Here is an 11,308-nt window from a genome sequence, read left to right as displayed (position 1 = left end):
TTCCAACAAAATTTGTTAAGCAATCATTTTTCAAGTAAACACGGTCGAAGTCCATACTCACTAATGCATCCTAACAAACTCGATAAGACACACTAATGCAAAATTCTGGTTCTCTAAGACCAACGCTCGGATACCAACTGAAATGTCCCGTTCTTATTGATTAAAAACGTTCCATATTAATTGATTTCGTTGCGAGGTTTTGACCTCTATATGAGACGTTTTTCAAAGACTGCATTCATTTTAAAACAAACCATAACCTTTATTTCATCAATAAAGGTTTAAAAAGCTTTACGTAGATTATCAAATAATGATAATTTAAAATATCATGTTTACACACGACCATTACATAATGGTTTACAATACAAATATGTTACAACAAAATAAGTTTCTTGAATGCAGTTTTTACACAATATCATACAAGCATGGACTCCAAATCTCGTCCTTATTTAAGTATGCGACAGCGGAAGCTCTTAATAATCACCTGAGAATAAACATGCTTAAAACGTCAACAAAAATGTTGGTGAGTTATAGGTTTAACCTATATATATCAAATCATATTAATAGACCACAAGATTTCATATTTCAATATACATCCCATACATAGAGATAAAAATCATTCATATGGTGAACACCTGGTAACCGACATTAACAAGATGCATATATAAGAATATCCCCATCATTCCGGGACACCCTTCGGATATGATATAAATTTCGAAGTACTAAAGCATCCGGTACTTTGGATGGGGTTTGTTAGGCCCAATAGATCTATCTTTAGGATTCGCGTCAATTAGGGTGTCTGTTCCCTAATTCTTAGATTACCAGACTTAATAAAAAGGGGCATATTCGATTTCGATAATTCAACCATAGAATGTAGTTTCACGTACTTGTGTCTATTTTGTAAATCATTTATAAAACCTGCATGTATTCTCATCCCAAAAATATCAGATTTTAAAAGTGGGACTATAACTCACTTTCACAGATTTTTACTTCGTCGGGAAGTAAGACTTGGCCACTGGTTGATTCACGAACCTATAACAATATATACATATATATCAAAGTATGTTCAAAATATATTTACAACACTTTTAATATATTTTGATGTTTTAAGTTTATTAAGTCAGCTGTCGTCGTTAGTAACCTACAACTAGTTGTCCACAGTTAGATGTACATAAATAAATCGATAAATATTATCTTGAATCAATCCACGACCCAGTGTATACGTATCTCAGTATTGATCACAACTCAAACTATATATATTTTGGAATCAACCTCAACCCTGTATAGCTAACTCCAACATTCACATATAGAGTGTCTATGGTTGTTCCGAAATATATATAGATGTGTCGACATGATAGGTCGAAACATTGTATACGTGTCTATGGTATCTCAAGATTACATAATATACAATACAAGTTGATTAAGTTGTGGTTGGAATAGATTTGTTACCAATTTTCACGTAGCTAAAATGAGAAAAATTATCCAATCTTGTTTTACCCATAACTTCTTCATTTTAAATCCATTTTGAGTGAATCAAATTGCTATGGTTTCATATTGAACTCTATTTTATGAATCTAAACAGAAAAGTATAGGTTTATAGTCGGAAAAATAAGTTACAAGTCGTTTTTGTAAAGGTAGTCATTTCAGTCGAAAGAACGACGTCTAGATGACCATTTTAGAAAACATACTTCCACTTTGAGTTTAACCATAATTTTTGGATATAGTTTCATGTTCATAATAAAAATCATTTTCTCAGAATAACAACTTTTAAATCAAAGTTTATCATAGTTTTTAATTAACTAACCCAAAACAGCCCGCGGTGTTACTACGACGGCGTAAATCCGGTTTTACGGTGTTTTTCGTGTTTCCAGGTTTTAAATCATTAAGTTAGCATATCATATAGATATAGAACATGTGTTTAGTTAATTTTAAAAGTCAAGTTATAAGGATTAACTTTTGTTTGCGAACAAGTTTAGAATTAACTAAACTATGTTCTAGTGATTACAAGTTTAAACCTTCGAATAAGATAGCTTTATATGTATGAATCAAATGATGTTATGAACATCATTACTACCTTAAGTTCCTTGGATAAACCTACTGGAAAAGAGAAAAATGGATCTAGCTTCAACGGATCCTTGGATGGCTCGAAGTTCTTGAAGCAGAATCATGACACGAAAACAAGTTCAAGTAAGATCATCACTTGAAATAAGATTGTTATAGTTATAGAAATTGAACCAAAGTTTGAATATGATTATTACCTTGTATTAGAATGATAACCTACTGTAATAAACAAAGATTTCTTGAGGTTGGATGATCACCTTACAAGATTGGAAGTGAGCTAGCAAACTTGAAAGTATTCTTGATTTTATGTAACTAGAACTTGTAATATATATGAAGAACACTTAGAACTTGAAGATAGAACTTGAGAGAGATCAATTAGATGAAGAAAATTGAAGAATGAAAGTGTTTGTAGGTGTTTTTGGTCGTTGGTGTATGGATTAGATATAAAGGATATGTAATTTTGTTTTCATGTAAATAAGTCATGAATGATTACTCATATTTTTGTAATTTTATGAGATATTTCATGCTAGTTGCCAAATGATGGTTCCCACATGTGTTAGGTGACTCACATGGGCTTCTAAGAGCTGATCATTGGAGTGTATATACCAATAGTACATACATCTAAAAGCTGTGTATTGTACGAGTACGAATACGGGTGCATACGAGTAGAATTGTTGATGAAACTGAACGAGGATGTAATTGTAAGCATTTTGGTTAAGTAGAAGTATTTTGATAAGTGTCTTGAAGTCTTTCAAAAGTGTATGAATACATATTAAAACAATACATGTATATACATTTTAACTGAGTCGTTAAGTCATCGTTAGTCGTTACATGTAAATGTTGTTTTGAAACCTTTAGGTTAACAATCTTGTTGAATGTTGTTAACCCATTGTTTATTATAACAAATGAGATGTTAAATTGTTATATTATCATGATATTATGATATATAATATATCTCAGTATGATGTATATACAGTTAAATGTCGTTACAACGATAATCGTTACATATATGTCTCGTTTCGAAACCATTAAGTTAGTAGTCTTATTTTTACATATGTATTTCATTGTTAATACACTTAATAATATATTTACTTATCATTTAACATAATTAACCAAGTGTATCAATATCTTAATATGATTCATATGTACCTAGTAAGACGTTGTTATAACGATAATCGTTATATATATCGTTTTCGAGTTTCTTAAATTAATAGTCTCATTTTTATGTATATAACTCATTGTTAAAATACCTAATGAGATACATACTTATAATAAAAACATGTTAACTATATATATAACCATATACATGTCATCGTATAGTTTTTACAAGTTTTAACGTTCGTGAATCACCGGTCAACTTGGGTGGTCAATTGTCTATATGAAACATATTTCAATTAATCAAGTCTTAACAAGTTTGATTGCTTAACATGTTGGAAACATTTAATCATGTAAATATCAATCTCAATTAATATATATATATAAACATGGAAAAGTTCGGGTCACTACACTTATCATGTTGGTAAGGTTTAATTTATGTAAATATTAATCTTATAAGTATAGAACAATCGAAAAAGTGCGGGTCATTACATCTTCCATTTCCTCTTCCTCTTCAGATTCCTCCTCTTCCTCTATTTCTTCGCTGGGATCCTCTTCTTCCATTTCTGGGTCGTCTACTGGCTGTGATTCGACACCCATCTCGACATCATCGGCTGGTGGTAATGACTCATCATTGGAAGTGATCCGTCTGGTGGAAATAGCAAACATCTCTGCCTGTCCAGAAAGATCGGTTGGTCGGTCAATTTTGAAGGTAACGCTCTCCCCATGTGATCGCAAGATCATGGTTTGATTGTACACATCAATGACAGTCCTAGCCGTATTCATAAAAGGTCTTCCTAACACTACTGGGGTGTGTAGGTCTTCCTTGATATCCATAACTACGAAATCCGTAGGATACAAGAATTTGTCGACTTTCACCAAGACGTTCTCAACTATGCCCTTAGGATATCGAATTGTATGATCAGCAAGTTGGATTGTCATTTTGGTCGGTGACAAGTCGCCTAACTCTAATCTCTTGTAGAGAGAGTAGGGGATTATGTTGATACTTGCTCCTAAATCTGCTAGCGCATGAATGGTTCCAGATTGGTAGATTGAACACGGGAATACGAATCGGCCCGTATCTCCTAGCTTAGGTGGTAGAGAGTTTCTGAGTAATGCAGAGCATTCTTCACTCAGTGGAATTTTGTTAGAGTCTGGTATCCCCTCCTTTGTAGAAAGAAGCCTTCGGATGTATCTCTTCTGGTTGGGAACTTTGGACATGGTGTCCAAGAATCTTCCATCAAGTTTGAAAGAGTCAAGTTTTGATGGTTCTCCTTGTAGCCTCCCAGGATAAGGTACGCGAACTGGAGTTTCAGGAGTCAGCTTCTGAGTATATGTTGATTTGTTCTTAAGCCTAGCTGACCTTCTCCTTGGTTCTTCCTCCGGGATTACAGAATCCATTTGCTTTGCTTCTTCTATGTGGGGATTTTGGATAGTATTACTTGGCAATCTTCCCTGCGGTCGGGTGTCAAGGCGTTGTGATAACTGTCCGAGCTGCGTCTCCAAACTTTTGAGTAGAGCCAATTTATTTCTCATTAGTATCTCCGTCTAATCTTGTCTGGCTGCAGTTCTCTGATTTAGCTGTTGTTGACCTTGAATGAACTGAGTCAACTGTTCATCAGCTCCAAGAGTGGGGGTAGCTGCTTTTGTAAACTGGGTGGTAGGGGAAGTTTCCTCAACTGGGGGACCAGTGAGTGGAAGTGGTTGATCATATGTCAATTGAGATTGCTGAGCTGGGTAAGGTGGATAGCGATAGCGGAAGGGTTGGTTGCTTCGCTGAAATTGATTAACCCTTGGTGGCCCTTGATTGAATCTGGGATTTGGTGGACGAGCTGGGTATTGAACGTAACAGACTGAACCGTCAGGATTCTCGTACTCAACTTAATATTCTTCAGTGGGTTGCGAGTTGGTACAATTCACACAAGCCTAAGCTTGGTTAACCTGCTGCAGTTGCGTCTTCAATTCTCCGAGTTGCTTAGCAAGAGACTCCATCTTGTCTGTGAGGGATTTGATGGCCTCTGTTTGATTGTTAAGTGCGGAGAGCGGGGCAGATGATGAAGTAGTTTCACCACTGTTCCAGTCATGATGATGCATCGTCATGTTCTCGAGCAATTCCCATGCTTCATCGGCGGTTTGGTTCATCAGATTTCCTTGAGCTGCTGCATCGATCGTCGTCCTATGATTTACCGTAAGACCATTATAGAAGGTACAGATTTGGGCTGACCGTTCTAACTGGTGATTAGGGCATTTCTTCAGCAGGGTTTTGAAACGCTCCCATGCGGTGTAAAGAGATTCATCATAATTTTGTTTGAAGTTAATGATGTCATTCTTTAGCTTAGTTTGTTTAGAAGGAGGGAAATATTTGGTTAAGAATTTAGTAGCCATCTCCGTCCAAGACGTGATGGAATCTTTTTCTAGTCCTTCAAACCAGGTTTGAGCATGATGAGTGAGAGAATAGGGGAACAAGTATAGCCGGACTATATCTTGTCCTATCCCTGGCTGCTTATAGGAATTCGAAAGAGATATGAATTTATCAAGGTGAGAATTAGGATCATCATTCGGTAATCCATGAAACTGACAGCTATTTTGAATGAGCTGAATGATGTGATGTTTTAACTCGAACGAGTGTCCTTGAATCTCTGGGAATCTTATCGGTCCTCCTCGACCTTCAATCGAGGGTTTGGTATTTTCTGCTAAAGTCACGCGTAACGCCATTTGGTTTCTGATTCGTGCTTCCTTGCATGCTTTATAGATTATCGCGTCTGGATCAGGTACGAATAACAGCTGTCCTGGTCTAGATCGGGTTTGGGTCATACACTGGGTATGCCTTTTTGTTTTTAATTTTTCGCAAATAAACTAAATTATACTAAACTAAACTAGTTTAACCTAGTTTAAGCTATTTCTAAGGTATCCTAATCTATTCTAAGGCAATCTATCTAGGGTAAGCTAAAGTAATCCTAAATTAATCTAAAGTATTCTAGTTTAATTGACTAACTACCTACGGTGGATATGTATTTGGTTCTGGCTGCTGATTCCCTGGTATTTCGGTAACCAAGCTTCGCTCAAATCATTCAACAAACCAAGTGGCCAGGCCGACAACGGAGAGGCAGGATCCTTTTGGTCCCAATATAATTGGTGACTGTTCGGAAAATCCAATAACCAACGTCCGTATATAATTGTCTTTCTTAGACACCACTAAATGCTTGTGAATAGATTTGATTGAAACGGAATTGCCTGATACCAGTTCCCCGGCAGCGGCGCCAAAAACTATAGTTACTCCCATGATGTGACCGAAACTGACGGTTTTATTTCGCGCGGTGTCGTCGGGTCGCGGCTCGCCGGAATCAGCCGCCCGCGGGAGTAAGCGTACGAGTTTTAAATTTATATTTAGCGGGGCCTAAATCTTACTACTCCTTATAAGTAAGGGAAGTATGACCTAGGGTCGTATTTTTGAGATATCAGTAGCATCGAACCTATATCCTAGCCTAAGATAGTTAGGGAGTAGTATTTGTTTTGGGATTTTCTGGTTTTAAAAGATAGATAAAGTAAATGCGATAAAATTTGTAGTTCAGATAAGGTTAAAGTAAGTGCATACTATGACTTCATCAGTTACTCTGCCGAGATTATGGAATGCTGGCTCATGAATAGGCAGAGGCCTTGTATTCATTACACTAGTCCTAAACGCCCCTTCATAAGACATGTCACTGGGAAATGCGTTAGGCTTGAAGATTCTGAATAGACAGCAACGCCCCTTACCCCCGACGCCCGTGCAGTCTTACTACAGGCATACACGTTCAGAAGGCTCATCCAATTGAGCGACTCGGTTGGGTGGCGTATTAACGTTCCAAAATAGTCTAAACTTTCTTAAGAGTAATAGAATACATGACTTACCGTATCCGAGAGACGTGATGTGTTTCAATGCTTTCATTAATGATTGGTAAAAGGTAGTTAGGCCCTAAAAAGAGTTCAACCATAAAGGAACACCATGGCCAAGTCTAGATGACTTCCATGAACAGGTCCGGTTATCCTAACGGTCCAATCCTTTATGCGTCTAAACAAACAGTTCCTTAATTAACTAAGAATCCCTCAAGCGGGGTGCAATGCTTGAGACCGCGTTATGGTGCAGTGTACTGGTCAACACTAACCGTGTTCCATGGTCTTACTTAGCAGAGGTACAGCCTACAACAACCGCTGTGCTTCGGCGTGCACGTACGAAGTTTATATGCTTAGTGACTACACCAGCATGGTCTGGGACCGAAAATGTACTAGGGGTCTAGTCAGATGTTTCACTACGAAAGAGTCCTCAGTCGGAATCCAAAGCTCGATAGACTTACTACAACCGGTGTGCCTCAGTCGATCTTACGTTGTATCCGAGAGATTTCTCTTACCAAGGGGTGACACAGATAGTGTACTCTGAATCGGGGTTCGCGACTTCCCAATAACAGAGCCTATAACTACGTTCTATTAGTTGGAAAAGCGATTGAGTTTAAAGCATAATCGGAAAGCATCTCAACAACATACGCAAGCCATAATATTATTTCGGCATTATAACTGGTTACATCATAGCATACACTAAGGATAACTACTCGCTAATCATGGCAATAATATCAATAAACATTATATAAGATAAGGGATAGAAGTACCAATAGATTAAACGAGTTCTGAATACAAAAGTGACAACTTCAAGACTCCAGACCGCTCCTAATACAATCTTCGGCGTCTTTCTCCGGGTACTAGGTTTCCCGCACGGAGTCGAAGGCCTTGAGAGTATGATTAATATTGTACAAGAGAGAGAAAGAAGTGAATTGAAGTGTGTGTTGAAAATGAATGAACAAAGCCCTTTAAATAGGCTTGAAAATTGCCTGAATCCGGCCGGCAAGCCGTACGGCAAGCCGGATGGCAAGCCGTATCTGGCAAGCCGGATCCGGGTTGCCTAGTCGGATGGTGGGGCGTATTTGGCAGGCCGGATCCATACGGAAAGCCGGATGGCAAGCCGTATGGCAAGCCGGATCCGTGCCTGGTCAGCCCTTTGTTTCCGGGATCGTAACTTGATTTCTTGACTTTCACCGTTTTCGCTCTAGAATCTTCGTTTTAGCTCCGATTCTCTTGATTCTTTTTGCACCGCCTTCGTAATTACTTGTTCTTCAATTCTAACCGACGAAGTGGGTATTTTGCCGACAAAGTTGGAATATTTCTTGTTTTTGGGCCTCAATACCGGGGTGAAAACGTGACTTTTTAGCCGATATCACTTCTGCTGTTAGACTTGCTGTTATAGTCTTGGTGTTATAGACTTTCTGTTACAGATTCGCTGTGTTAGACTTCCACTGCATTGTTTAGAGATGTCTCAAGCATGGAACTTTTACTGTGACACCGCTAATTTTTTTTTATACGTGGCGAAGCATAAATTTTAAACAAACCATTTCAATAACATAAACATATTTAATTACATATCCCAAAGTATTTGTTAGCTGGCATTAAACTAATACATCTGGTGTCACGTGACATAATAACAAAATCAGTTTTAACGAAAATGACACATCAGAGTTTCTTCATAGTCAAACATAACATCTTCATGCCCGTCTTCTCCCCAAAAGCATAATCTACAAAAGCTAACAACCTGCAGGGAGGAGATGGAGGGGAATTGGCACGAAGCTAAGTGAGTACGACTAACTACAGGCCATAGCATACAGAAGTGTTATACTAATCATGTCAAATAGTCTAACACACAAACATCACCCAAGTGCTGTCTACAGAGACTCTGGTGGCTCGGCCAAGCCATTAACCACCAGCTGATCGGACTGGGGCTTACCAGAAGTTCCTCCACCACCGTATGTATATACATAATCCACACGCGACAGACGCGTCATTCACATATATATACACCACGGTTGTCTAGGCTACCACAGAGGAACCCAACCCGCAGGTTGATCTCTCCTACTGAGGCTACCACACAATAGGGACTCACTGGGCTCCAGCAGATAAGCATCAACTAACATGCGGCCATCACAACAACTAACTAACAGTAGTAGCAAGTATATCTAACAAGCGTGGCAATCATAATATAACGTGCTACTCTATACTATAATCTCCAGTTAGTCCCACTCACCGATTACCAGCAAACGAGAAGGTATTCAGCTATCTATTCACTGAACCTTCTCTTTCTCCTGAGAAAAACATATACACAAGTTAGTTTATGTCCGTTAACACAAAACAGCACAATACTGAAATTTTTGTCAGAAAAAGTATCCGCTAAAAATTTTTGCTTAACACTTGTGCACTTTCAAAATTTACATCATAATCATCAAAATACAAACGGGCAGCATAACGGCTAGAAATCAACACTTGGTAAAATATTCACAGCCCAAGACACTCGTCGACTGTCAGAGACAGTCGACCGACTGTCTACACTCACTCGGCCGAGTGTCTAGTCACTCGGTCGATGGTCTCTCACAGACACACTCGGTCGTGGGTCTTACACACTTGGTCGATGGTCGAGTCAGTCGGTCGAGTCAGTCGGTCGAGTCAGTCGGTCGAGTCTCGGCAGACCGTGTTCATCTGCAGAAGCTGAAGACAAAGTGACGGGTTTCACCCAAAATCGACCAATTCTTGCTCTAAAGCTCATTTTTAACCTTAAAACTTACCAAATCTGATACACTAAACATGTAGAAACATAAACCCACAAGATTTGGACTCAAACAACATCAAATCTTACCATTTTGACCCAAATTACTCACTTTACAAAAACTAACACAAAAACTCAAATTTCTCAAAGATTAAAGCATGAAAACTTGTGATTCTTACCTTAAAAGAATCAGTGAATCACAAGGAACACGAAAATGTAAATGATTCGAGCTCTAAAACAAGGATTAGAAATTAGGGTTTGTTAGGTGAAGAAGATGAAGAACGGGTGTGGTTTGGGAAGGATCTGGAAAATGCACGAAAGTGGACAGCACTAGCCTCTAAAGTGGGTTAAAATCCCACACTATGCAACACACGGGTATTTATCAGTTATCTGATATCTTTCGTACATCATTTGGCAACCCAAACGAAGTCCAAATTAAATAAACAAACCTGTTCCGTGACCCTTGTCACAAACTGGTCCTAACCACATTATTAAATAATGATAAACATTAAATAAAAATAAAAGCATATATAAACACAACACTAACTCAAGGACACTTTAGTAATCTTACATCTAGGCCCGATTGAGGATGTTACAAATCTACCCCCTTAAGAAGATTCCGTCCTCGGAATCTGGTCAAGGTCAAACAACTGGGGATAGCGCGCTCTCATTAACTCCTCGGTTTCCCACGTTAGGTTGGAACCTAAACTGTGCCGCCACTCTACTAACACCATTGGAATCAGCTTCCTTCTTAACTTGGTGACTTTCTTGTCCACTATCTTAATCGGTTCTTCCACTAATTTCTTGGTTAAGTCAACTTTTAAATCTTTCAAAGGAAGAATCTGACTTTCATCCTCTACTTTACACTTCCTTAAATAACACACATTGAACGTGTTGTGAATTCCTGCTAACTCAGATGGAAGATCTAAAACAACAGTCTGATCATTCAAAATTTCTTTGATCGGAAATGACCCAATAAATCTCGGTGCTAGTTTACCACGTTTACCAAATCTGATCACTCCTTTCCACGGCGAAACTTTCAAGTATACACGATCACCTACATTAAATGTTACCGGACGTCTGCGGGGATCAGCATACATCCTTTGTCTATCTCTAGCTGCTTTTAACTTCTCTTGTGCAATTTCAACCTTTTCTGCAGTTATGTGAACAATTTCGGGCCCTGCAAATTGTTTCTCACCTGCTTCTAACCAACATGTAGGAGTTCTGCACTTGCGACCATACAACGTTTCATACGGCGGCATTCTGATACTCGAATGATACGAATTGTTGTAAGCAAACTCTATCAGTGGGAGATGCGAATCCCAAGAACCACCGTATTCTAAGACACACGCTCTCAGCATATCTTCTAGTGTCTGAATTGTACGTTCACTTTGACCGTCTGTCTGTAGGTGATATGTTGCACTTAAATTTAAACGCGTACCCAGATTCTGTTGTAAACTGTTCCAAAAGTTTGATACAAACCTAGTATCTCTGTCAGAAACTATAGACAACGGTACACCATGTCGACTAACG

General features: G+C 38.4%; 1 non-coding gene across 1 annotated transcript; it reads left to right on the top strand.

Moving 5' to 3' along the window:
* Positions 1 to 5,383: 5,383 nt before the first annotated feature.
* LOC139878928 (small nucleolar RNA R71) lies at positions 5,384 to 5,490 on the top strand. Its single transcript, XR_011769789.1, has one exon. It is a non-coding gene; the product is annotated as a small nucleolar RNA R71 (small nucleolar RNA).
* Positions 5,491 to 11,308: the final 5,818 nt, after the last annotated feature.

Source organism: Rutidosis leptorrhynchoides, chromosome 11 (assembly GCF_046630445.1).
Source record: "Rutidosis leptorrhynchoides isolate AG116_Rl617_1_P2 chromosome 11, CSIRO_AGI_Rlap_v1, whole genome shotgun sequence".
Taxonomy (NCBI): Eukaryota; Viridiplantae; Streptophyta; class Magnoliopsida; order Asterales; family Asteraceae; genus Rutidosis; species Rutidosis leptorrhynchoides.
The sequence above is the reverse complement of the archived record's forward strand: the minus strand, read 5'-3'. Positions and strand labels throughout refer to the sequence as shown.